This window comes from Crinia signifera, chromosome 1, assembly GCF_055691185.1.
Source record: "Crinia signifera chromosome 1, ASM5569118v1, whole genome shotgun sequence".
In the NCBI taxonomy this organism is placed as follows: Eukaryota; Metazoa; Chordata; class Amphibia; order Anura; family Myobatrachidae; genus Crinia; species Crinia signifera.
The window spans coordinates 443,766,809-443,794,660 of record NC_139217.1 but is presented as its reverse complement, the minus strand read 5'-3'; positions in this window follow the sequence as shown (position 1 = coordinate 443,794,660).

The following is a 27,852-nucleotide window of genomic DNA, read 5'->3' as shown; positions in this document are numbered from 1 at the left end:
CATGCCCGAAGCATGGCCAGTGCAGCCATGACCTTCCGACCCTGTCGACCTTAGCCATGTCAACAAATTTCATGTGTCGTCCTAATTCCTGACGACCTTTAACAGTCAACCTAATGTACGTCAACCTTAATAAGTCAACCCTATGACTCATACCCCTCTGGTCTTAAACTTATCAGACCTTTTAGGGCAAGTGGAGGCAGTGGCGGTACTGGGGTTGGTGACAACCAGTGCGGCCATGAGACCCCCTGACTTTGAGTACATGGGGAACAGAGTCCTGATGACATCTCTAAATAGGCGTGGCTTTGTGGGGGAAGCCCACAATTACCTTACTCAGGGGGCTTCTACCCCAGTAAAGCTTACAATCCACAGTATATTCCCTACCACATGTACACATGCACACATTCATTCAAGGGTTCATTTTGCCAGGAGCTAATTAACCTACCAGTATATTTTTGGATTGTGGGAGGAAACCGGAGTACCCGGAGGAAACCCATAGAAGCATGGCGAGTTAGGGCCATGGTGGGAATTGAACCTATGACCTCAGTGCTATGACGTAGTATCGCTAACACCTGTATTACACCATCAGTGCTTGTGCAATCCCCTCAAATGGTTCCCACTGTCCCACTGCTATTGAGATGGGACAGAACCTACCATAAAGGTGAAAATGTAGCTGGAAGGGGCACAACAGAGCCCAGGGTGGGGAGTTATAGTGGCAGATAGTGTTGTGGGAAAATCCCGAGGAATGGACAGAGAGGGGGCGTGGTAGTACAGAACGGTGGTTGGGTGGTGTAGAGTGGCAGGAATGGGGAGGAACTGAGGGAAGAGGGGGTGGAGCAAGAAGAGGGCAGGGCTGATCAGGGCCAGGAGAGGGTGGACAATGGCGCATCAGCATTTGTCAGGTCTCATTACTAATATTTTTAGGTAATGAAAAATGTTTTAATAGTAAATACTACAGTGTTCATAATTTGATATCCACCATTTGCGACCACTGTTTGAGGTTCATCACTCATCATTAAATCCAGTTAAAAAGTATGAAATGAAGCTTGAATGCTCTGAAGCTGTTGTGAACATTCTTGAATTCAACTCCACTTGGTTTGAGAAAAGTGTTCTGGTATTTCTCCAATCCTGAGGAACCGAAACCAATGCAAACGCTACTGAACCTCCGTGGTAGTATCACCACTTGAGTCATGTGATTATCTCCCTGACCGGCTTCTTTTGCACAATACATGGCTTTTAGTATAGGCTTAGGCCCTTATTCTGATTGACGCGGACTTTACCGCATACTTTCGGATCGCGTCTTTACGGCGTCTGCGCATGCGTGGAGAACGCAACGCGCATGTGCCACGCCTTGACTCCGTACCAGTTCGGCCAAATCCCGTCCAAAACTGTTCGCCGCTATCAGTCGGGAAATAGGGGCGTATTATGGGCGTCATGCGGAATGACACATGGGCGTAGTTTCAAAGTGGGCAAAACGGGGCGGAAACATGGGCGGACACGGGGGAGTACACTTATGTTGGGGGGCGTACATTCGGAAACCACTCCGAATGCACGCGATCAAAAAGGGCAGAAATGTGCGGTGTCCACAAGTGTACTATTGCTTTGCGGACACCACTCGTTCATGCGGTAGGCGAACGTACGCCTAATGACTACAACCATTAACACCTGAACCCAATAGAATCTACTCCTTTACTCATTACTCACTAATAGGACGCTTGTCAGTGCTTTAATTGAAACCATTGCACTTCAATTGCTGTAAGGGTTAATGTGTGCAATGCATGTGTTAGGCATGCTTGTAAGGATATATTGGCATCTAATTGATTCCAATTCAAAATAAGAAGTTTTTTATGAGGATAGGTAATTGAATAAGTGGGTCATGTGATGTATAGCAGAAGATACTTCATAGTGGGTTGTTTGGCGTAAATACTCCGCTTACGTGCGGTAGCACCGCTTGGCTCCCGTTCGGATGCGGTATTCCCGAGCATACTCTGTAATACTCTGTAATACCGTGCCGAATCGGAGTGTTTCTCCCGCACACGCATGGTTTGTATGTCGTCCGTAAACACGCCCTGTTCTTAAAGAGTGAGTCCGTCCGAATGCGGAGGACACGTGGGCGTTTCTACGGACGATGGCCGCATGCGGCAAAACACCGTTGCGTGCTGACCGCTCCGTAAGAATGCGGGAATTTCCGCACAGATCAGAATAAGGGCCTTAGTTTGCACCATAGGTGATATTGGCCCATAGTAACTGTTGTGGCCCCAATTGGGAATGCACTGTTCTGACTCTTCATCCATAGCTGCTCTGCTGAGATTGCACACACTCCTGAAACTGATGCTTATGCAGTTAAAGGGCTTTTCAATACACCCCATTTGCAGCATGTCCGTGACTCCTCTGTGGCATCCGCACACCCAGTGTCACAAACCTGACTTGATTCACATTTATTTCCTGATGCTGGCCTGGTTCCTAGCTGCTGCTGTTGCAGCTGCTTTCCATTCCTCAGTGATCAACTCCAATGAAGCTTCCTGAGTTCTGCACCAGTCACATGTTCCAGGTACTCAAGGTATAATTCTTGGTTCTGGCTGCTGCTGCAGCTGCAGACAATTAGCAATCACCTGGAGGAATATAAGCCAGCTTCCCAGAGTCCTCCTTGCCTTGAACAACTGTTCATTCTGCTTCCTGAGTGGTTACCCCAGAGACAGAGAGTTCCAAGGCTCCTGGTTATCCAGTCTCCTGTGATCCCATCTCCAAGTGTCCTGCTGCTACTTACCTGGTTCCGGTCATCTCCAGAGACTCCTGCTGATTCCATCCTGCGGTTGAGTGAGCAAGCTATTCCCTGCAGAGGATACCACTGGCACTGGCCAGCATCTCCACTAGCTCCCAGGCTAGACCCCTTGGCTCCCAGGCCAAACTAACTTCAAAACCTATCAGTGACTTTCTTCCATCTCAGTCCTGATCTGCCGACAGGCACTGTCTACCTCACAGTCGACACTCAGCTTCTGCCATCTATTCCTGACTAACAACATCTGTGTCATCCCTGACATCCATCAGTTGCTGCATCTGAGTATTGTCACGTTATCATCTATTGTCGACATTGTGTCAACTGTTTCCCAAAGGGCCTCCAGAGACTCTGTGCTTCCGTCATCTCCTGGTGACTAACAACATCCGTGTCATCTCCGACGTCCACCAGTTGCCGCATTCAAGCATTGTCACACCTACATCTGTTGTCGACATCCTGTGTCAACTGTTTTCCCAAGTGTCTCCAGAGGTTCTGTCACTCTCTCCAGGTTATCTACATCATGTACTGACGACGCCCAGGTCATCACCACTGGCTCCCAGGCCATCCCGCAGCTCCCAGGCTGCCAACTGCCATCACCGGCTTCCAGGCCGTCTCGCAGCTTCCAGGCTGCCTACTACAACTCCGGCTCCCAGGCCATCCCGCAGCTCCCAGGCTGCCAACTGTCATCTCCGGCTCCCAGGCCGTCTCGCAGCTTCCAGGCTGCCAACTACAACTCCAGCTCCCAGGCCATCCCGCAGCTCCCAGGCTGCCAACTGTCATCACCGGCTTCCAGGCCGTCTCGCAGCTTCCAGGCTGCCTACTACAACTCCGGCTCCCAGGCCATCCCGCAGCTCCCAGGCTGCCAACTGTCATCTCCGGCTCCCAGGCCGTCTCGCAGCTTCCAGGCTGCCAACTACAACTCCAGCTCCCAGGCCATCCCGCAGCTCCCAGGCTGTCAACTGTCATCTCTGGCTCCCAGGCTGTCTCACAGCTTCCAGGCTGTCAACTATCTTCCCCGGCTCTCAGGCCGTCTCCAAAGACATTTCCTCATTTCTCCAGTGTCCTCACTCCCAGCCCGCGTCCAGAGGACCAGGACAGGGGGCCGCGACCTGCTTGCCAGACGCAGCCAAGCCCATAGTTCCTTGCGGGACTCCCTGGTGAACACCGCTGGTAAGTTAGACTCCGCGCCCCTGCTTCTGGTCTCCGCCAACCCTCTGGTTCGCTCTGCTCGGGTTCCCAGTGTATGTCAGATATAAAGTCTCTTGCTCAAATCTACTCCCAGAGTTCCTCCTGTGTCAGCGAGGCCCCCAAGACTCCAGGCTTCCCAGTCTCATCTGAGAATCCATCCAGTTGCTATACCTGTGCCTCCAGTCGTCTCCCATCTGACTGTCGACATCCTACGTCGACAACTCCCGCAGCTTCCAGACTGTTCACTGTCAGTAGCCAACACTGAGTTACTGTGCCCTGCTTTCCCTGTGTAGGTCATACCAAACCTTCTATATCCTGCTACCCAGTGCCCTCCACTGGCCCACCACGGTCACAGCCGAGTACACAAGAACCCTCGGTGCTGACAGATTGTTCAAGGCCGATGTACTTGGCTCACGACCCAAGTGTGGGACCAGCGGCTCTTCCAGGTGTCTCCGGCTGTATGAAGATCCAAGAAGCCACTCAGCAAGGGATAATGAAGAGCCTCCAGGGAGTATCCACCCAATTGGATACTATACAGCAGTCGTTGGCACCTCTTGCGTCGACTGCCAAAAAATTTTTTGCGTCACCTATTGCCACTTCTAGTTTGGATGATCTCCAGCAATTTCTGGGTACTTCTAGTCCATATTCCAATTCAACACCGGTTGTTCCAGTATCCTGTCCCCGGTCCCCTATGGATTGTCCGCGGATTTCCCAGTCCCCTTGTCCAAGGAATTCTGAGCCTCTGAGCGTTCTTCATAGATTGTTGGAACAGCTACAAAGTCTTCTGTCCACTATAATTCTGCTAATACCAGAGATTCTTCAGAGTACACAAGTTACCGCAAGAAGTTCCGTGCGAACCACTGCTACGAAACAATCTCCTGTTACAAACTCTCTTAGAAATAATCTATTCTCTTCCATGCAGTGTGAAGACAAAGTCAGGAGGTCCTCGCATTCCAAATGCTCGGAAGCTGAACGTCAGCGTCGCAGACAGCTCCACCTATGCTTCTATTGTGGTAGTGCTAGTCACCTTATTAGAGACTGTAACCTCTGTACATCCAGGAGGGGTGACAAGTCCCAATACCGCACTGCTCTTTTGCATAATACTTCTGAAACATCTGCTCCCGCCATCTCTGCCTCAGTCACGCATATTCCTAGTTCCAAGTCTGAGAACCAGAAGAGGATGTACAAGTCTCGCGTCACTCAAAGGGTCTCCGATTCCTTAGTCCCAAATAAAACATCTGTGTCCGTAGCCTCGGATGAGGTACCTGATCCTGTAGCTTGTGCTGGGACATCTGTAGCTACAGTCCAAGGAAGTGTTTTGAAAATATCAGCCTCCAGCGAGGCATCTGATGCTCTGACCCCAGAAGAGGTTTCTGTTTCTCCAGTTCCAGAAATGGCACCCAAGCCATTTACTCCAGGTCAGCCTTCTTCCTGTGCTATTATGTCTACACCCTGTGTAGTCCAGGTCCAAGACGGACCATCTGTATACCCGGATTCTGTCCGTTCCGGGTCCAGCCCGGACTCCGCCTTTCCCAGTGTCGAACTTCAGTCTGATTCTCTTAGTAATGGTCTTCCCAATAACCTCCCGGCATTTCTAAAAACAGTTCAAAGAGAATTCCCTCCAAAACCAGCTCCTTTGGGACCTTTGAAAGGTTCCACCAGGGTCACCAAGAGCTTATCCACTACTGCACCATCACTTTCCGAACAAGATCAAGTTATATTGAATCAAGACATTTCTCAATTAAAAAATTGGAATGCCTCCACGGTATATCAGCAGTCTCAAATTTCTGGAGTGTCCAAACTTGAACAAGACCAGACACTACAAGATCCATATATTAACAGTCATCATATCTCCAGAAATAAAGATGTTTCTATACCCCATTCTCCTGACTTAAGGTTGGGTGTAGTTTCACTCTGTTCTTCGGCAGGTCCTTTTAGGAAATCTAGCCCCATGGATGTACCAGCTAACATCACTTCGGTCCCTAAAGAGAAGAATACTGATCATTCAGAGTCTGCAATCTGTATTGGGTTTTCTACTTTACATTATTCACATGACTCTCTAACTGATATCTCCAAGAGAAAGGATCATATATGTCCACTAGAATTGGACTCAGATTCCGATTATGACCCAGTTTATGATGAAACTCCCTATCCAGGAGGTTTTATTCTTCCCGACCATGTTTTTCTCCAGGACGATACTCCAATAAATTCAGTTTTTTTTGATGATGGATGGTCCACCTGTTCCGAAGATGAAGACTAAGAAGATATGTGAAAAACTCAGTTTGTGAGTTCTTTAGTTCTCCTGCCAAGTTCATTGGGGTGTCCGGAGTCCACCCTAAAAAGGGGGGGTACTGTCACAAACCTGACTTGATTCACATTTATTTCCTGATGCTGGCCTGGTTCCTAGCTGCTGCTGTTGCAGCTGCTTTCCATTCCTCAGTGATCAACTCCAATGAAGCTTCCTGAGTTCTGCACCAGTCACATGTTCCAGGTACTCAAGGTATAATTCTTGGTTCTGGCTGCTGCTGCAGCTGCAGACAATTAGCAATCACCTGGAGGAATATAAGCCAGCTTCCCAGAGTCCTCCTTGCCTTGAACAACTGTTCATTCTGCTTCCTGAGTGGTTACCCCAGAGACAGAGAGTTCCAAGGCTCCTGGTTATCCAGTCTCCTGTGATCCCATCTCCAAGTGTCCTGCTGCTACTTACCTGGTTCCGGTCATCTCCAGAGACTCCTGCTGATTCCATCCTGCGGTTGAGTGAGCAAGCTATTCCCTGCAGAGGATACCACTGGCACTGGCCAGCATCTCCACTAGCTCCCAGGCTAGACCCCTTGGCTCCCAGGCCAAACTAACTTCAAAACCTATCAGTGACTTTCTTCCATCTCAGTCCTGATCTGCCGACAGGCACTGTCTACCTCACAGTCGACACTCAGCTTCTGCCATCTATTCCTGACTAACAACATCTGTGTCATCCCTGACATCCATCAGTTGCTGCATCTGAGTATTGTCACGTTATCATCTATTGTCGACATTGTGTCAACTGTTTCCCAAAGGGCCTCCAGAGACTCTGTGCTTCCGTCATCTCCTGGTGACTAACAACATCCGTGTCATCTCCGACGTCCACCAGTTGCCGCATTCAAGCATTGTCACACCTACATCTGTTGTCGACATCCTGTGTCAACTGTTTTCCCAAGTGTCTCCAGAGGTTCTGTCACTCTCTCCAGGTTATCTACATCATGTACTGACGACGCCCAGGTCATCACCACTGGCTCCCAGGCCATCCCGCAGCTCCCAGGCTGCCAACTGCCATCACCGGCTTCCAGGCCGTCTCGCAGCTTCCAGGCTGCCTACTACAACTCCGGCTCCCAGGCCATCCCGCAGCTCCCAGGCTGCCAACTGTCATCTCCGGCTCCCAGGCCGTCTCGCAGCTTCCAGGCTGCCAACTACAACTCCAGCTCCCAGGCCATCCCGCAGCTCCCAGGCTGCCAACTGTCATCACCGGCTTCCAGGCCGTCTCGCAGCTTCCAGGCTGCCTACTACAACTCCGGCTCCCAGGCCATCCCGCAGCTCCCAGGCTGCCAACTGTCATCTCCGGCTCCCAGGCCGTCTCGCAGCTTCCAGGCTGCCAACTACAACTCCAGCTCCCAGGCCATCCCGCAGCTCCCAGGCTGTCAACTGTCATCTCTGGCTCCCAGGCTGTCTCACAGCTTCCAGGCTGTCAACTATCTTCCCCGGCTCTCAGGCCGTCTCCAAAGACATTTCCTCATTTCTCCAGTGTCCTCACTCCCAGCCCGCGTCCAGAGGACCAGGACAGGGGGCCGCGACCTGCTTGCCAGACGCAGCCAAGCCCATAGTTCCTTGCGGGACTCCCTGGTGAACACCGCTGGTAAGTTAGACTCCGCGCCCCTGCTTCTGGTCTCCGCCAACCCTCTGGTTCGCTCTGCTCGGGTTCCCAGTGTATGTCAGATATAAAGTCTCTTGCTCAAATCTACTCCCAGAGTTCCTCCTGTGTCAGCGAGGCCCCCAAGACTCCAGGCTTCCCAGTCTCATCTGAGAATCCATCCAGTTGCTATACCTGTGCCTCCAGTCGTCTCCCATCTGACTGTCGACATCCTACGTCGACAACTCCCGCAGCTTCCAGACTGTTCACTGTCAGTAGCCAACACTGAGTTACTGTGCCCTGCTTTCCCTGTGTAGGTCATACCAAACCTTCTATATCCTGCTACCCAGTGCCCTCCACTGGCCCACCACGGTCACAGCCGAGTACACAAGAACCCTCGGTGCTGACACCCAGTCTGTGTTGTGAGCAAGGCCGATTGTCCAAGATGCCAACATCCAATGCTCAGAGGTATATGAGGTCTGTGTACTAATTGTTGTAGAGCAGGGATGGCCAAACCGGTCCTCAAGATCTACCAACAGTTCATGTTTCCCAGGCAACCTGTGGGTCTATAGTAGGAATGAATGCAGCAGGTTTAAAAATGTGACAGTTAGTAATGACTACAGCTGTGCACCAGCTAGGTGATTTTGAAAACAGGGATAAAGAACCAATCAAACAGCTTCTAACTGTCATATTTCAAACAGCCTGTTACATGACAGTTAGGAGCTGGTTGGTTGGTACTGAATCTCTGTCCTCTTTATCTCTCTCCAAGAGATAAGTAGTATATTGACCAGATTATGTATTTGGCTGCACACACTTTCTCAGGCTTAACTGTTCCCACTAGTTTTATAGGTCCATACACACTGGGAGATTTTGAGCTGAAAGCAGCTCAGTTTCACCGTATCAGCTGCTTTCAGCTGAAAAGCTGCCCAGTATGTATGGACAGGCGATGCGCACTCCCGCATGTGTATGCACTGAGCGATTTCAGTGATGATCGCTGTGCATAAATGCTGGACAAAATTGCCTAGTGTGAGCCCCCAACCAGTGAGCAGTCCAGACAACAGTCACTGTGCAGTGACAGAAGGTAGAAGATCCCATCGTCAGAACCCTGTGCAGTACCTCTGTGATCTGTGTCTGATAACCACCAAAACTAGATTTGCAAGCACTTTTCATTTCACATGCTGTTGTGTAGCGCAACCAGAATATTCGCCCAGTTCCGATTTTCAGTTACTGACCTGTGACTTTTCTCACTGCCCTCTGTATATGTCTCTGCAATACAGCGTTGGCTGAAATGATTTCCTGGATTCATTTACCGCCCATTGGCTGAACCTGAGTGTGTTTCTCAGTGTATGACTGCGACTGTTCTGCGGGAGTAAACATGCTTTGCCAACTGAAAACATTAATCAACACATAGGATGGAAGCTTTCCAGGCTAACAGCCTGTAGCTTCCTTAAGCTCAGACTGAAGGTTAAGAAATATGGTTGGCTTTCTCTTCATCTTCATGCTTGCCTCCTTTCAGTGCTTGATTAGTCGCAGGATTACGAAAAAATGTGACATCATAATTGACGGTAGAAGACAGATCTCCAGTTTAAATGTTCCTCAATGGAAATGTATGACCTCTTGATAAATACATTATGCTTATGAGTAAATACCCTCCAGATTTTTTGGCAACGGAGTGAAGTGAGTGAAGTGTACCTACATGACATCACTGCGTTCTTCCGAGACGGGAAAAGTCACTTATCAGCAAAAAGAGAAATAGGATCTTCATTGTTACATGGGAGTCATTGACAAGCTTAGGCCACACGCCTGCGTCTGGAGACACACAAAAGGAACACTTCTTCATGTTATATGTTAAGGTCATATTTACAGACGAGTCTAGTGCCATTGAATAGCCCCTGGGCGCCCAGGGGTGATGGGCACATACATGTCCCATCCTTTGAACGGGCGCAAACAATGTAACAAAGGCCAAAATAGGAAAATATCGTTTTTCTTTTTCTTTTATCCCTATGAAGAGTCTCTTGACATTTTATTATTTTAAATAAGATTATGTTTAAAGATAATAATGATGTTTGCAGTAGGCAATGAAAGGTAGGTGATTGATGTAGAAATGATGTTTTCAGAAGAATTACTGTAGTTTTGATGTTAGAACCGGGGGCTTGTACGCTTCATAGAGGAACCACAATGTCTCTCACCAGTGATTGCTGTGACCGGGAGGAGGAAGAACCAGTATTCGTCTGGCCAAACTTCTGCACACACCCCTGTGCAGGCAGCCGCCAGGTAGGGCGGTGCAGGAAGGAGCCTGGAAGGCGGCAGTCTCTTCTAAAGAGCGTTGGATCATGTGAAATGCTTGATGCTAGTAGTTCCCCCACATTCGCAATGGGTGTGGATTATTCCATAGACAATGTCTTGATAGACAGCAAACAGGCCGACCCCAAGAGTTCGAAATGTGGTAGGTCTACAGGGTCAAAAGGTCAACCGGGTCAAAAGGTCAACATGGGAAGGTCTACATGGGAAAGATTGGCTGGGCCAAAAAGGTTGACAGAGTCAAAAGGTCGGAATGAAAAAGGTAGACACACGAAAAGTTCGACATTAGGTTTCACAATTTTTGGTGTCAACAACTGCCAACATGGACCCCCAAATGAGTGTAACGCGCACCTGCGCATGGTTCGCCTCATTTTGGCACACTGTTATATTCTCCCACTAGGCTGACATGGATGGTGAAGTAAGAACAAGCCGGTTTAATAAAACGATCATGAAAAACGAATGCCGATCTTGTCATGTGTCTACCGATTTCATGTTGACCTGTTAACCCCATTGACTATTTGACCCTGTTGACCTTTTGGGGCAGACCTATTGACTGTCTATATAAACACTGTAGATCTATCAACCGCAACCAGTTGGCTACTTTCTTTGTAAAATGTGACTGATTACTTTACATTTTGTTTTATGTATTGGGTTTTCTTTTCCGTAGTGATGATTGTTCCCTTTTAAGATAATTTCTAGCAAGAGTTATATAGTCTGGGCTACAGAGAATAAACATAATACAAACATTTGTTATCAGATGGGTACACACTACGGTATAGTTAACAATATGTACACACTATGTCATTAATGATATATCGCATGTAAAAATGACACATGTGCTAAATCGTAAGTGAGCCCTTCCAGGGTTCTGCTGGGGGAGCTCAAGGGCAATTTGGTCCGACTTGTCCTTAGGACAAGTCAGGCTGGTGTATGGGGGCCTTTAGAGTCAGACAGAGATGGGCTAGTGCTTATCTAACAGTCAGATTTGAGGAATTAAATACTGTAGATTATCTCACCTGTGATTGACTAAAGACATCCTGAAAACATGACGGGGGAAATTTACTAAGATGGGAATATGACTTCACATGTGATGTTGCTATGGGCAACCAATCAGATCCTGTCTACTATCTTCTAGAGAGTGTTAAATAAATAAGAAGCAGATTCTAATTGGTTGCCCATTGCAACATCGCATGTGAAGTCTTATTCCCATCTCGGTGGTATATAAGAATGGTTTATAAACTTTGTAAAATGTTGCATTATAATCAAAAAAAGTGCCATGGTGTCTAGTTTCTGTATTGTGTAAATACTCACATTTGTTTCTCTAAAAGATTAACAATTCTATTAAACGTTAAGCTAGTCAATGTGTTTATTTTTTATTTCACGTCATCTTCCATGGAAGGTTCTAAGTATTCCAATAAATCTACTCTTTATAAACCCGATGATTATGTTTGCAGATATCAGAGTGAGGTCAACAGTGAAAATTGACATTGCCTTGAACTTAAACATGTTCATGCTATGTGACAGTAATGGAAAGCACTGATCTGATGCTACAACGGCACAGTATTTCCCTAAATATACAAATGACTTATTCATGGTAATTTGTATGCTAAAGCTTTATTAAAAACTGACAACCGAGTCACACGCATAAGACTAGCTTAACGTAAAAAAAAAGACTTCATTACTTTTTATTTCTTTTACAATCACGAAAAGAGACTGCAAAGAAACACACACACACGCACGCTGCACACGATAATACTCTTGTCGTTTTCACAAGTAGGAATGCTGGTTGGAGTAACAGTACTTTGAAAGAGTTAATGCAGAAACATACATGCTTTGTTCTTTTGCATTCAGAATATTTTACGAGGACAATAATACACTCCAGGGTGTGCATTAAGCTAAATCACTGCACTTTGCCTTATACTTACAATACATCCATACCACGCTGTGCCTTCGCTTAATGTACACCCTGAAGTGTGCCATTGCCTGCTTTCTAATAGTACTTGGTACATGGTTTACAATACTTAACATGAGCACATGAAGTTTCAAGCTGTAATTTGCTCTGACCCGGTTTGTATCTCTATGTTGGCGGAAAAAAGGACACGAAAAGGGGTCAATGACAATTACATATTAGAGGAACTCAAATCTCAGTGAATCGTTTTTTAAACATTTTATTTTTGTGTGCGAAGTGTATTTAATTTGACCATGCAAAAATATATTTAAAAGTCTAGTGCTTATCTGTGCTTACGTGGGCATTTCTTAGCCTACGGATATATATTTTTTTCTGTATTGCGTTTGGAAATGTTAAGCATGTGCTTGTTATGTCTTGCAACGGATTTATTCGGTCCCTAAGAACAGAAGATGTAAAGAACACTATGATTTAAAATTGAGTAGTGTTCTTTTTTTTTTTTTTGAAAGAGCAAATGTAAATTTAGAATTTTTATTCTATTTCTTTTTTTTCCGGACGAAGAATGGGGATTATTCAGAACTGATTGCAAGGCTGCGATCTTGCAGGCTAGGCAATAATTGTTAGATTGCTCATGCTTACTAGTACGTGTGCGTCAGGCCATCCTGTAATAAAATCCTACTCATTTTTTTTAAATCACTGGCCAAGTTGATGGACAGGAAGCCGGCATTTGTGGGTGGTCACCGTCCGTTTTCTGGGAGTGTCAGGGAAAAAACTCAGACGTGTCTAAGCATTTTAGGGGAATACACGACATCAGCTTCGGCCCAGATCAGCCAGGTTTGTAGCGCAGCTGACAAGTAAGTCCTGGGCGCACACTGGGAATTTTTTTGGTACTCTTTACCTAGAACGGCGCCCATCGCGACCATCGCGACCATCGAATGCACTAAAAAGCGGGTGCGATGCGATGCCCGCGATTTCCCATAGGGACCAATGTTAAAAGTGAGATTGGACGCGATTTTAGTGTTCAATGCCTCAATGCCCGCGATTTTTACATAGGAAACAATGTTAAATGGGCCACAGAGCCCAAATAGTCACCGTGAAGTCTGAAATGGCCCCCACAATTGTTAACGCCACCCCACGATCAACGTCAACCCGAAGCGTGGCGAGCGCAGCGAGCCCGCGAGGGGCGGCGGTACGCGTCCTCCGACCTTTTCATACCCCCACTATCCACGTCGGCGTGGAGTTGAGAATAGAATAGTGTGGCGAGCGCAGCGAGCCACCGAGCCCGAAGCGTGGCGAGCGCAGCGACCCCCGCGTGGGGACGCGGATACCTTCACAGTTATACGCGTCCCCTCGCGAGCTTCCCAGGTGTCCATGGCGACGCGGACACCTGTGAAGCCCGCGAAGGGACGCGTTTACCTGTGAAGGTATCCGCGTCCCCTCGCGGGGCTCGCTGCGCTCGCCATGCTTCGGGCTCGGTGGCTCGCTGCGCTCGCCACACTATTCTATTCTCAACTCCACGCCGACATGGATAGTGGGGGTATAAAAAGGTCGGAGGACGCGTACCGCCGCCCCTCGCGGGCTCGCTGCGCTCGCCACGCTTCGGGTTGACGTTGATCGTGGGGTGGCGTTAACAATTGTGGGGGCCATTTCACAGTTCAAGGGCACTATTAGGGCTCTGTGGCCCATTTAACATTGTTTCCTATGGCCAAATCGCGGGCATTGAGGCATTTAACAGTAAAATCGCGTCCAATCACAGTTTTAACATTGATCCCTATGGGAAAATCGCGGGCATCGCGGGCATCGCGTCGCACCCGTTTTTTATGTACCCGCGATGCCCGCGATTTTTTACCCCCGACGCCCGCGATGCCAATCGCGGGCGCCGTTCTAGGTAAAGAGTACCATTTTTTTTGATGGTGAGCGGCTTGAGAATGGATATGCAGCTAATCACCGATCTAGCTAATGTTTGTGCTAAGCAATTTGTAGGCTTGTACGTGATGGGGTTTCGCTGTGGCTGGACAGCGCACACCTGATTGCAGGGGTGTGCAATTTAGCAGCGGTGATCAGGTCTGAAAAAAACCCCAAAGATAGAGATACAGATGGAGCAGCGATCAAATCGCCATCCTCCATCCACCACCCTCTGCCGCTCCCCCGATGCCCCCAGCAGCTGCCCCTAGTTCCCCCTAACCCTGCCCATCTCCCTGAAGCAGAGACGGGCAGGGAAAGTGCGACACTCGTGAGTCCGGTCAGATGGAGCTCCTCTCCGCCGGCGATCGCCAGCTAAGGGAATCTGGTGATCCCCATTGCTGGCTGAGAGGCGCTCCATCTGCAGATTGACTTAGGACAGGTATTCTGCCTGATTCACATCTTACGCATCCATTTAGCTACTAATATCTATCATAGACTGGCATAGGGTACAAGATGCCCAGCACAAGAAGAGGAGTGTACCATAATGCTTTTACAATTTTGCATCTTATTTGCAAACACAGTGTTTCAGAGATGCTAGGCTGCAACTGTATCTGCACATATAAAGTTCAATAGAACTTGGCGTGGGAGAACTTTGTGGCTGCCAGTCTCAGCCATTTACACACAGTATACACATAAAGTTGTTGTGATTGAGACGCACAATATTAGAATTGTTGGGGAAAAGTGATGGGCATAAGCAGGGATAGAGAAGGTACTTGGCCATGGCTCAATGGGTCATGCCACGAGTAAGGACGCCATTTCCATGCTCAGAAGAAGAAGCAGTTGTGAAATGAGGAGAGGAGGCCAAAGTATTGCCAATGACAAGTTTCTCCAGTAGTAGAGTCCTATCTGACGGGGTTTTAGCAAAGAGCATCCAGGATTCAGAGAACACTTGGAGACAAAAAGGGAAATACCACTTATATACACTTGTATTCATGCTGACAAAGAAATTTAGTAATATCACATAGTGTAGATCACGCAGAGTAACAAAAGTCAGATGACTGAAGAGGTGCATCTCCAAACCCTAAAAGTGAAAATGGATGGATGGTTGGGATGCCGCCATATGAATCACATCTCCAGGTTTTTTTGTCCTGAAGCAGGGTTAGGTCGCAGTGTCAGGTTGGCTATGACCATAAGCAGGTCCTTTCTGGGCCATCCCGTAATATGGATTTGAAATGATCTGCAAATAGGATGGATAGGATAGGAAGTGAATAGGCATCAACTCAGGAATGTTGGTCGCCAACCATCGAATGATTTGGAAGGTACACGCAAAACTAAGAAACGCTCTGGTGTCTTGGTTTTGCATGTTCCCTGTGTGGGAAGAGGGCAGGCAGCTGACATCCGGTGTTGTCAGCTGCCCATCCCCAGCAGCCATTTTCCATGGGAATGCCCAGTATTTTCATTGGAACGCCCATGAAATGCTTGGCGTTCCAATGGACGCAGCCCATTGCCGCTGCCCCACGCCTCTGCCCGCACTGGTAGGTGTAAATGGAATGGCGACCTAGCAGTTTGCCGTGCACACTCGCACCCAGCGTATGCACATATGTAGAAATGCATACATTGCTCCCCCGTGTGAACACGCGTGGAAACGAATGGATCAAGATCAGGCCCTTAGTCGCTACATCATCAGTTCAGATCCCGAGGTCAGTTAACTCAGACTGAATTTCCTGGACTGCATCATAAAGTTCTGACAGAAAGGCTGTCCAGATATTTTTGAATCAGCCTGTAATGAGTCTGCAGATAGCCAGAGAACTCATCCTTTTCCAAAGAATTAGAACCCAGAGGACTCCCAGAACTGCTGGATGACTGAGGAGCTGGAGTAGACACTCTGTCTCCCTGACCACCACAATGTTCATAGCATCTGACTTGTGGCCTCAGCAGAGAGCCAGGGAAGGTCTTCTTCTGAGAAAATAACCACCTGACAGCTTCAGGGGAACATAAGTGAGAAAGGGGTAGTCTGCCCTACTAGCCAAAAAAATTAGCGAGGTTGTGTATTGGAGGAATCTATTTGAATCCCTCCATCATAATGCTAATCTCCCCCACAGCCTAACCCTATCTCTTGCATGAACAGCCTAACCATAATGTGATAATTCTGACGATATCGACATATGATCTGTTGTAGGGATGGCTCTCAGTGCGGTCATCATCAATGGTTGCTATTGATGGCAATAGTGTGACCACCTGGAGATGGTAGCATACTATGTGATGGAACACCATTGATGGTTTTACCTATCGCTAGTCATCTATTTTCTTTGACTGACTGTCGTCTGGGCTTCACATGTGTTGGCGGCAGAGCTATTTTCTATGTTCTAGCACTTTTGGGAAAAAAATTATAAAAATATTTGGTTATGCTGTGCCATCGATGGAGGGAAACCATCTGGTTCTCTCCCACCAATGGCAAAACTATTCTACATCATTGATGACCGATGTCCATCCCTAATCTGTTGGCATGCATAGAATGTCAACCCATTGACATATAGGGGGCAATTTACTAAAGGAAATTTGTAAAAAATAGGTGTATTTGTATCCAGAAATACACTTATTTTTGGCATTTACTATCCCGAAAATACGGCAATTCATATTCGTATTGATAGCACAATACAAATACGAATTGCCGTATTTTCGGGATAGTAAATGTCAAAAATAAGTGTATTTCTGGATACAAAACACCTATTTTTTTACAAATTTCCTTTAGTAAATTTCCCCCATAACATTATCGACATCATAACTGACTGTCAAAATTTTTTCTACCTTTTGACTGGGTTTCCTTCTGTGTTCCTCCATTTTAGGGACTTGACTGCAGCTGTCTTCAGTTGTTGTTTGTTGGTGGGTCATTGTCCATCTGCCCAACTTTGAAGAATTTTTGACTAAATCTGAGCAGACAGATCGTTCACATCACTGTCAGGTTCAGGGCAGGCCTCCTGTGACATCCGCCGCACGCCACCGTCAGGCATCGCCCTCCATGTACACATGAGAATGCCCAGAATTTTCGTGGGGATGCCCATAAAACACTGGGCGTTGCCATGCGCCACCGCCCTGACCACCTTCCACCTCCATCCCGCCCCTCCATGCAAATCCGGTGACCTGGAAACTCAGCGGCCCTACACATACACGCATATACACATGCGCAGAGCCAAAAATCAATCCCCGAACACACCGGGTACCGAACAGACTTGAATCAAGCCCAATATTGATTCACTTGCTAGTCCTTTGTGGATATATGTATGTATGTATGGAGGATTTGTTTATCAATTCTGACTTTTTTTACTACAATGAAAAAATACAATTTAATTGCTCTTTCTGGTTGTGATTCATTACGCTGACAGAGTACGCATATATATAAAATAGTGGCAGTGAATGTTCCTCTCACGTACAAGCTTGTATTGCCACCTCGGGCAGGTGATAAATCTAAGACAATAATTGATCATTTAGTTGATCACCACACCCAGCTGAGGTAAGAACAGAATAAAACGAGACAACCTTTTGTTTCATTAACAAAAAGTTGCTTGTATTTCATTCCAAGGATCGTTATCTCACCGTCCCATGTCGGTGCTTAGAACAGATAAACTACATTGATAACTGTAGCGATAAGATGTTCTTCAGACATATAACTTATTAATGACACATAGCTTTGTAATTACACTGGAAGCATTGACTTGAAAGAAATTGTAGCCGCTTTAAACTGAAGTAATGGCTAATAATATGAAATATTTATTCTTCAAGTAGAAATTAATTTTATTATCACTCTCTCTGAGTGCCTCCATTTTGTGTGTCATAACCTCAAGTCTGTCACCTTGTAATGGTGCCCGTAACTGGATAGTTCCTTGTAGATATCTCAAGTACTTAATGGATAAATCTGTGGGCCCCATGCTCACATCCTTATGAGACCATGTGGCCTATTCCTCAGGAAAAAAAATATGGGAGGTACTGTACGAATTAAGGTTTGAACTTGCATCGAGACCCATGTATATCAGAGGCCTTCATCCTTTACTGCATGATCACTTCCGAAAAGCTGCTCTTTTTGCAGAGACAGCTAATCGGAAGTCTGTTAAGCATCACTTGTCTCTCTGCATCCCTATCACATGCCTGCAGCAGCATACCTGACTTTCTGCACCTATGTACATGGGAGAGCTAAGAGGTTCATGTCTCCCAACAGGCTTGCTATGCTGAAGAGCTGTGAGATGGAATGGCAGCTAGAAAAATGGTGTGTGGCAGCTGCATATACCTTCTGCTGGGTTTGTCTGGTCACCCTCGCATGTCCCTTTCAGACCGCACTTTTTACCCGTTATTTTGCAGTTTTTTTGCCGTTTTAAAATGGTAATTTGTGCAGTCTGAAAGGTGCAGAGTGAATTTACCGATTCTATTGAACTGGTATTTCTAAACGGTAATAAAGCAGGCTCCTACCCATTTCAGACCCATTTTTTTTCATCCACTGTTTTCTATGGGTTAAAACGGGTTCAGTGTTGTGAAGGGACAAAAACTGCACTGAAATACCGTTTAAGGACAAAAACTGCACTGAAATACCGTTTTAAGACATGCGGTGTGAAAGGGGTTTTAGCTGGCAGACCCATTTTTGGAAACACACAGGGGGTGGTGGAGCGCTAAATGCAGGGGCGTAACTATAGCACCGCAGCCCCCGCAACCGCGGGAGGGTGCCGGGGGCTGCAGTGCTATAGTTACACCCCGCCGCCCCGCCGCCATCCCCCGCAGTCTTTACCTGTCAGTGTCTTCAGTACGCACTGGTCCCGGCTCCCTTCTTCTGCTATGAGGACCACAACAAAATGTCCGCCCCCATTTAGCAGACAGTTCTCTGAAACTGTCTGCTGCATGGGGGCGGACATTTTGTGGTGGTCCTCATAGCAGAAGAAGGGAGCCGGGACCAGCGTGTACTGAGCGTAGGTAAGACTGCGGGGGATGGGGGGGATTGCATGGGCGGCGAGGCGGGGGTTGGTGCGGCGGGCGGGCGAGGGTTGGTGTGGCAGGGCGGTCAAGGGTTGGTGCGGCGGGGTGGGCGGGCGGGGGTTGGTGCGGCGGGGTGTGTGGGTGGGCGCCCTCCCTTTAACGGCGGGGGGGCGCGCCCAAAAGCTAGTTACGCCACTGGCTAAATGATAAGAATATATGACCAATTGGGTATTACAATTTATTTTCACTAAAAAAATTCAATTAAGTACTAAAAGCAATTGCATAAAATCAAGGTGTACAGCCTGATATGGAATCACATAAATTGGGGTACAGATATAAACAATGTACAGTGTCTCACTTGTTCCTTAGATTACTCTCCAGATGGAAAGGTGGTACAGTCTCCCAGAGGGTTTTGGGAACAGCTGGAATGGCGGGTGTCCATAAACCTGACCGGAGAAAGAAGCTGGATCCTGGTTGGTAGGATAAAGGTCTCAGTCCTTAAATAAGGAGCTCCGGTGAATAGCAGGTGGTGGTGTCCAGTGAATGTCCCAGATGGAATAACCTCGGTATGGGGGAGATGGCGGAGAGTTGGTCCAAGTGAGAACTTGTTTCTGTATAAGGTCCCAAATGTCAGACTGTAGCACCTTGCCCAGGCACATCTCCCCCATACCGAGGTTATTCCATCTGGGACATTCTCTGGACACCTATCTTATTGCATTGACTAGTGTTTGTCTTCTATCACATCTATCACATCTATCCTCACATATTCAATTAAACCTATTCTGGTTTGGAATCAACATGTAAACTAACACACCTGCCAAATTTTAGGCATCTGACAATAGGTTTTGGACCCAGTTCTGCAGCTATGAAGTACAAATTCAACAGGATTAAACTATTGTATTGATGGTGAAAGGGTATACACCAAGCAGAAGTAGGAGCTTCATAAAACTGAATGGCTTGGAGACTACCCTACTTGGAAATTTGCTATAGAAATGCAGTTCAAGCCCAAGAAGCTGCAGAAGATCATGGCTGATCCAGGAGACAATTCAAATCCTAAAGATGTGGAGAGAGCCAGTGGAACCAATGTAGAATAGTAAGTGTATTCGGTACTTGTGTAGTTTCATGGCGCCACTTACATAGTCAGCGTAGTGTTTCTGTCAGCATCAGTGTTGTGTTCCTACAGCCAGTGTAGTCAGCGTAGTCAGCGTAGTGAGCTTTTGTGTGCGACTATGTGTACGTTCGCGGCTAACCGGAGCTTACACAGTTAGCGTAGTCAGTCAGCATTACGCAGTTAGCGTAGTCAGTCAGCGTTGTGTCACCACTTATTACATTGTGTGTACCATTGACCATTTTTAACCTTAATGCGAAGGATCGTATGTGGCGCTGCCACATAAGAGGCCGCAGGAAGAAGGTCAGTCTCCGTGGGGCAAATTGGATTCGTGGATGTCGGCTGACGAGCCATTGACCATTTTTAACCTGCCACAGACCGAGGAGGAGTCAGTGTTTGTTTTCAGCAGCACCACTTACTGGCAGAGACACAGACCTGTGTCAATGTCCACCCTATGGCGCTTTATGCGAAGGAGTGTATGTGGCGCTGCCACATAAGAGGCTGCAGGAAGAAGGTTAGTTTCCATGGGGCAAATTGGTTTCGTGGATGTCACCTATCCTTTCTGACCCTTCTGCGCTTCATTTTTTTCGTGGGCCGAGGAGTTGATGAGTATAAGGTTTTGTGAGTGGCACCTCAAAATCTCCAACAAAACTGCCATTTTGTACAACAACCTTATGTGAGAGGTGTGTACCCTTGATCTCATGGCACAACCCCAAAGCCGGATTGGTGGACCTGGAAAAATTGTAGAGGTGGACGAAAGTCTATTTGTTCAATGTAAAAGCCACGTTGGACATGTCCTACTCTCGTCCCAACTGCCGACAAAGCAGCCGACACCGAGGATGACGCAGGTGCGTCGATATCAGCTGCATCAACATCGGCTGCATCTGGAGGGGCTGCTGTCAGGGAAGAATAAATGTTTTTTACCTTTACCATTGATCATTGTTTTTCTTCTTTCTTCTTTATTCTGGGACTTGTTGTTCTATGCTATTAGTTGACATTGCTCATTGTCTTTCTTTATGTCAGTAAAATCCATTTGACAGTTAACATGTGTCATTATTATTGTTTCAGATGGATGACATGACAGGTGTGAATGTATTCCTGAAACAGCCCCACTATCCACGTCAGCCAGAAGCGTGGCGAGCCCCGCGAGGGGACGTGGTACGCGTCCTCCTGACCTGTTCATACCCCCACTATCCACGTTGGTGTAAAGTTGATTTTATAAAGTGTGGTGAGCGCAGTGAGCCACCGAGCCTGAAGCGTGGTGAGCACAGCGAGCCCAGCGAGGGGACGCGGAAAACAAGGCCAAAGCATAGCAAGTGCAGTGAGCCCCGTGAGGGGACGTGGATTACTTTATGTGTATTCTGCGTCCCCCCTTTATTGTGCCCTTGTGCCCGCACCCCCCTTTGTGCATGAGAAACACGCGCGACTGAACCCCTAACCCTGACCGCTTCTTACCCGCGCTGGTCTACACTCTGCTGCAGATCTGTTGCTGGCATCGCTGGAAGTGCTGCATGCTGGTATGATGCTCAACTGTCACATTGTTCCCTGTTACCTCGATGCTGTGGTCCGACATGCGGCCTGATGTCCCACACTGCCATGCGGCTGCGTGGGCACCACCATGAAATCCAGGGTCATCTGACCCATGCACTCCAATCCCCACAGCCCAGAGTGTACCATATGACTCAGTCCGAGTGTTATCTGGCCAGGTCTAATGCACCTATTCCAGTCCCCACTGAATTCACATGATAATCTACCAATCAGGAACCACATCAAGGGATAAAAGGAGCCAGTCTTGTTCAGTCCACGGTCTTGAACAATTGTCTTCCTCTGAGAGAGATCCCAGAGGATAATTTCTAGGCTCCAGCTTACCTGTCTACAGAATACCTTATCCCGCTGCTGCTGCCATGTCTGGCATGATATCATATACCATAGAGATTGCTTATACCATCTCCAGCATCCTGAGCATCATCCGCAACCTGAAAGCATCACATGACCCTCATCATTGGCTCACAGGCCAGCCGTGACCATTGGCTCTCGGGCCTACAATGACCAGTGGCTCCCAGGCCGATCCTGCCCATTGGCTCCCAGGTCGACCATGACCATTGGCAGATCTAAGCAGCCTAGCGAGCTGGTCTGAATCAGGCCCATAGTGCACAAGATTTCTGCAGTATTCGGTCTTAGTTTCTCCAGCTGTATTTTAACCACTTCGGTGGTATGCACGGATATTTTTTGCTCCCCTCTGATCTCCAGGCTCCGACGGTCATATGCCGGAGTTGCGCTGCTGCTGCTCCCGATCCTATTCGCACTGCATCAGTGACCAGGTGGCAGGACCACATCGGTGAGGTTCGGGTGGCTCAGGGAGACTTGGGAGTTTGGGCTCCCAAGCCGCCCGGAACCTCCCCGAGCATGGCCTGCCAACTGGTCACTGCTGCAGTGTGAATGTCCGTGGGGAGCTCTAGCGTAAGATCGCAGGAGGGTGGAGGTCAGAAATGGGGGGGGGGGGGGGGGGGGTCGGGACTGCCTGCTTCCCTTGAGTGGTGAGCAGTGGATGTTTTTACCTATGGGCAGCAGGGCTGCAGCCCCACCTTCCCAGGTAAAATCCACCACTGTAGTGAAGCCAGATGTAGTCTGTGAAACTGCACTGGCTTCATTCTGACTGGCAGTGACTTCCTATTGTAAGTCCAACCTGCTGCCAGTCACCAAGGCAGTCCCCTTGGGATGTGTTCCCTCCCACTGGGATGCCTTTCTGCGGGCTGCCATGAAAAATCACTGATTGCGCATGTGCAGTACCTACTGTATATCGGTACTGCGCATGTGCTGGTCCTGGTGCCTGTCATTTGTATTATACAGGTGCCAGGACCATGATTCCCTTCTATAGGCTGTTGCCCATAGAAGCTGGCCACATGCGCAGTAGAGATGTTTGTACCACGCATGCGCCAGTCTTGGCACCTGTCATCATAGCACAGGTGTCCCGGGAACTCTGCAGGGACTGGCAGCGATGACAGGGGGGGGGGGGGGGGGGGGGGTGCCCCTGCGGCGGCTCTGGCCAGAGGCAGCCCCCGTCCACCGAAAAGGTACGGGCCACCACTGGTGGTGAGTATTACTGGGGCAGGACAAACCTGCCCTGGTAGGTTTGTCCTGCCCCAGCAAATCCCATCACTGAAGGGGTTAATGTAACATTTGTATTAATTAGGGCTGTGTGGATTTAACCTCTGGCAATTCTGTTGCGATAAAGCTCATATTATTTGTATGTTTGTTTAGATCGTTTTACGGCCGTCATCAAATCAGTTCCCAAAACTTTTATTTGTGGAGGAGGAGCCTGGAGAGGAAAAGCAGGTGAGAGGTGATGGGGCTGGGGATGGTCCTGTCTTGTCATTTAGCCTTTTACCTATGCCTACCCTACAACCAGCCGGAGCAGAGCTAGGGCCAGCTGCATCAAGCTTCAGAAAGGGATACAAAGGAGAGCGATAAACAACCAGCCAATCTGCTCCTATCTGCCATTTTTGAATCCCAGCCTGTGACATGGAAGTTAGGAGATTATTGGCTGGTAGTTCATAACTCACCGTTTTATCACTTTTTGAAGCTTAGTGCATCTGGCCTTAAGTGTTAAGCAGGGGCGTAGCGAGGGCGGACCACAAGCTCCGGGCGCCGGAAGATAGAAGGTCAACTGGTGGCTAGCCTATTGGCTAGCGGTCCAGCAGGAGATGTGAATTTTACATAGCAGCACGTCTCCCGGACACAGCGGGGAGCCGGGAGCGGGCAGGCCCGGTGACAGGGGGGATGCCGACCGCACGCCTGCTCATCTGTCAGCTCACGTGGGGGGGTGCACGGATGCACACTGCTTTGCCGGCTGGGGGGGTGGGGGGAGTGCCGTCCGCACACACGTAAGCACACTGCCCCTGACGGCTCAGGCGTTCGGGGGGGGGGGGGGTTGAGCGGCTCTCCGGCAGGTGGCTAAGTAAGGTGTACCCCCACCCTCACTCCCTGCTGTACACTATTGCTTCCACCCTCCCTCCCTGCTGCACACTACTGCTCCCACCCCAGTAGCGCACGCAGGGGGGTTTCTGAGTAACCAGAACCCCCCAGAAATCCCACAGGAGTCTAAGGGCCCTAGCCTGAAAGCTGAAGGTCCCCTCTTTCCATGGGTACAAGAATTTAAAAAATCGGCCCTTGGGAACCGGAGATATCTGACTTCAAAGCAGTGGTCCCCATCCAAGCCTGTTAATTGCTGCTCCCAGTCAGATATTTCAGGTACAGTCTGACTTATAGTTTTTCTGAGGGTATATTCCACAAGCTGGGACTCTCCCCCTTTGATGGACACTAGTAGCTTGTCTCTACTTTCCCAGAACCAGAGATATCAGCCTTCCAGCAGCTGGTTACTGCTCCAGCTCCACACACCTGGTATGTAGTTTTATATACTCGTTGGCAGATTGCTCTGCCTCCTGAACTCTGATCTCCTAGAACCATTTGGTAGGTGGGATTCTCTAGTTTTTAATTCCATAAAAATCTAAGAAATCTATTTCCGGAAACTGGAGATATCTGCAGTCAAGCAAGATGTCCTCCCACCAGAAAATTATGAATAATAAGCCCACTCCACTATACAGCCCTCCTCTGCATATTAAACATGCTCTACTACCCTCAAAGTTATGTATCAGGTCCCCTTCATTCAGCCCAATGCCCCCTTCTCCCACCATCTGTGCAGTAAAGGGGTAATTAGTGGAAATTACTGATCCAGGCCCTACATGCTGAGCGGTTGATATAATACCCCCTACTACCCGCAGGACATCAAAGCTTCCCCCACCCCTACCGCTGGAGGATCGGTAGGGGCCACAATACATTGCTATGCCCAGGGGTTTACACTGCTGTTGACGCCCCTGTATGTATGTATATATATATATTTATATATATATATATATATATATATATATATATATACTGTGTATATATATATATATATATATATATATATAATTTTTCTTTATTGTTATTATTATTATTATTATTATTATTTATATACATTTAGTTTATCTATAATACTTTAACTGACCTGGCATACACTGGGTCACATGAGTGTCCATCTCCATGCTTTGCTCCGCCCATCTGGAAACCCCCTTCTGAAAATCCTGCCCCTGCACCCTCCCTTCCTGCTCCACACTACTGCTCCCACCCTCACTCCACACTACTACTCCCACCCCCTCCCTTCTCCGCACTATCACTCCCACCCTCCCACCCTGCTCCACACTATCACTCCCACCCTCCCTCCCTGCTCTGCACTATCACTCCCACCCTCCCTCCCTGCTCCGCACTACCACGCCCACCCTCCCTCCCTACTCTGCACTATTATTCCCTCCCTGCTCCACACCACTACTATGCTTGATGGGGAGGGGGGCCCCAGAGATATTAGTGTATGGGGCCCCATGATTTCTGTTTCCAGCCCTGGGAGCAGGCGGGGGAGCTGCGGGCAGGGGAGCTGGCGGTGCACTGAATTGAAAATAACGTCAGGGAGCCAGGAGCAGGCTGCTGCACAGTTCTGTTCCCCTTGGCAACGAGCAATTTCAGTCCCCCTTGGCAACGAGCAATTTCAGTCCCCCTTGGCATTGAGCATGAAGCCCCTTGGCATCGAGCATGAAGCCCCTTGGCATTGAGCATGAAGCCCCTGGCATTGAGCTTGTAGGTAGGTGGCACTTATATGTCAAATGTGTAATGGGCATTATGGTGTGTCATATAGTATGTAATAGGCATTGCGGAAGGTGTGTTATATAGTTTGTGATGGACATTGCAGTGTGTTAAATAGTATGTAATGGGAATTGCGGTGTGTTATATAATATGTAATGTATGTTATATAGTATGTAATGTGTAACTGGAATTATAGCATGTGGCTTTATGTGTAATTGGTATTACAAAGTTCACTGAAACACGCGTCTGTTAGGACACGCCCAAACGCGTTTCGTCGATGACTTCGTCAGTGGGCGCTGACGAAGTCATCAACGAAACGCGTTTGGGCGTGCCCTACCAGACGCAAACCTACACACCAGATCTAAGTCCTGCTGCGTGGAACCGAGGGGAGATCGCTGACCTGTCTTGTGAAGTGCCGGTGGCATAAAGGCGACACAGCGGACCCTGTCAGGAGGCAGCATCGGGGACTGATGGTGACCGGGTTGACCGGGTTTTACTATCTCACACCATGTGGTATTTATAGCCCACACTGATGAATGTTATGGTACGAGCACTGTATCATTTGCTCATTTAAATTCATGTGGAATAAATCCTTTTATCAAAATAATACTGCACTATATAGTGCTTCCTTCCATCCCTTCTTCTAGATTCACTTTAATTCTGTTTAGATCCCAGGACCCTCTCTAGGTTGGAAGCAGCGGTCAGCAAAATCCATGATCTAGTGCTATTGAAAAATTGGGACAATTTGGTCTGGTGAACTGTTGTGCACAAGTGCTTATTTTTCACCACATTTAAAGAACCCAGGCAGATAAGCTAGCGCTCCTCTAAAATCTCTCTGCAAAGGGTGTTACATATATATATATATATACAGGTTGAGTATCCCTTATCCGAAATGCTCGGGACCACGAGCATTCCGGATAAGGGAATATTCCGTTTTTTGGAATAATTTTTTTTTAGCCATACTTACCTGCCCTGGTGGGTCCCCGATGGTCCCTCGGCATCCATGGAGTCCTCCGGCGTCCACGGCAGGCCACCAGCACCGTCTCCCGCGTCTCCAGCGGTCCCAGGAGTGCTTTGCGCAAGTTCCCAGGCGCGCCGGTGACGTCACCGGCGCGCGCGCACACTCGCGCAAAGCACTCCTGGGGCCGCTGGAGACGCCGGAGAGGATGCTGAAGGCCTGCTATGGATGCCGGAGGACTTGGTAAGTATTAAAAGAGGGTTAGGGGGGGGGGGGGGAAACAAATATTTTTTTTGAATTATTCCAAAAAACCACGGTTTTTGGAATAATTTGGATACGAGATATATAGTTATATTTATTTATATATAGAGAAATACAGAAATATAGAGAAATACATACATACATACATACATGCATTGCATACAAACATAGATATAGATATACAAATATAATGCAGTTTTTTTTTTTTACAAACTGCGATAAAAATTTCATCCAGTAAAAAAGAATTCCCGCTGCAGGATAAATCATATCTTCTTAAGCCGTGGAATAGCCTGCGATTAATAAAGGAGCCTGAGAAGAAAACTCTAGCTGTGCTTTTTCTCTTTGTAAAGTGTTTTATGGCTCTCCACCACTTCTATTTCATGTAGGTTTCAGCCTTTAGATTTATGTATCAACACCTCTGCACCAAATTTTGTAAATATTCAATGGGGGCTTGGTCCTGTAACATAAACATGTCGTCCTATTGAGGCAGTGAGGAAAAGCAGACACCCGTTTATTATGTGATATTCAGAAGGCTAAGGGGATGTTCATCTCCTTGTTGCAGGAATATCTTCTCTTGCAAGACAAATGAAATGTCATCGTGCTAAGGTGAATCATAATAAATGTTATGCTTTTGGCCGACGCTGACAAATAAATCAAAGTTGTGTTGCGGAGAAATATGGGTGACTTTTTTTCCAAGGAGGATTCAAGTAGCTATATAAATTAAACAGTATACGCTGACAGCTTAGGGGTATAAAGTAAACCACTTGTTAGATAATCTCCATAGTTACGAGAATTGTTTCATAGTCTAGGACAAAAATAATATTTTACTCTTAGCTTTTTTGTATGTGACAAATTTTACTGAGATGAGGGGGGGGGGGGGGGAATGCTGTCAGGTTTATTTCTGTACTTTCATGAATATATATACTTTATATAAAGC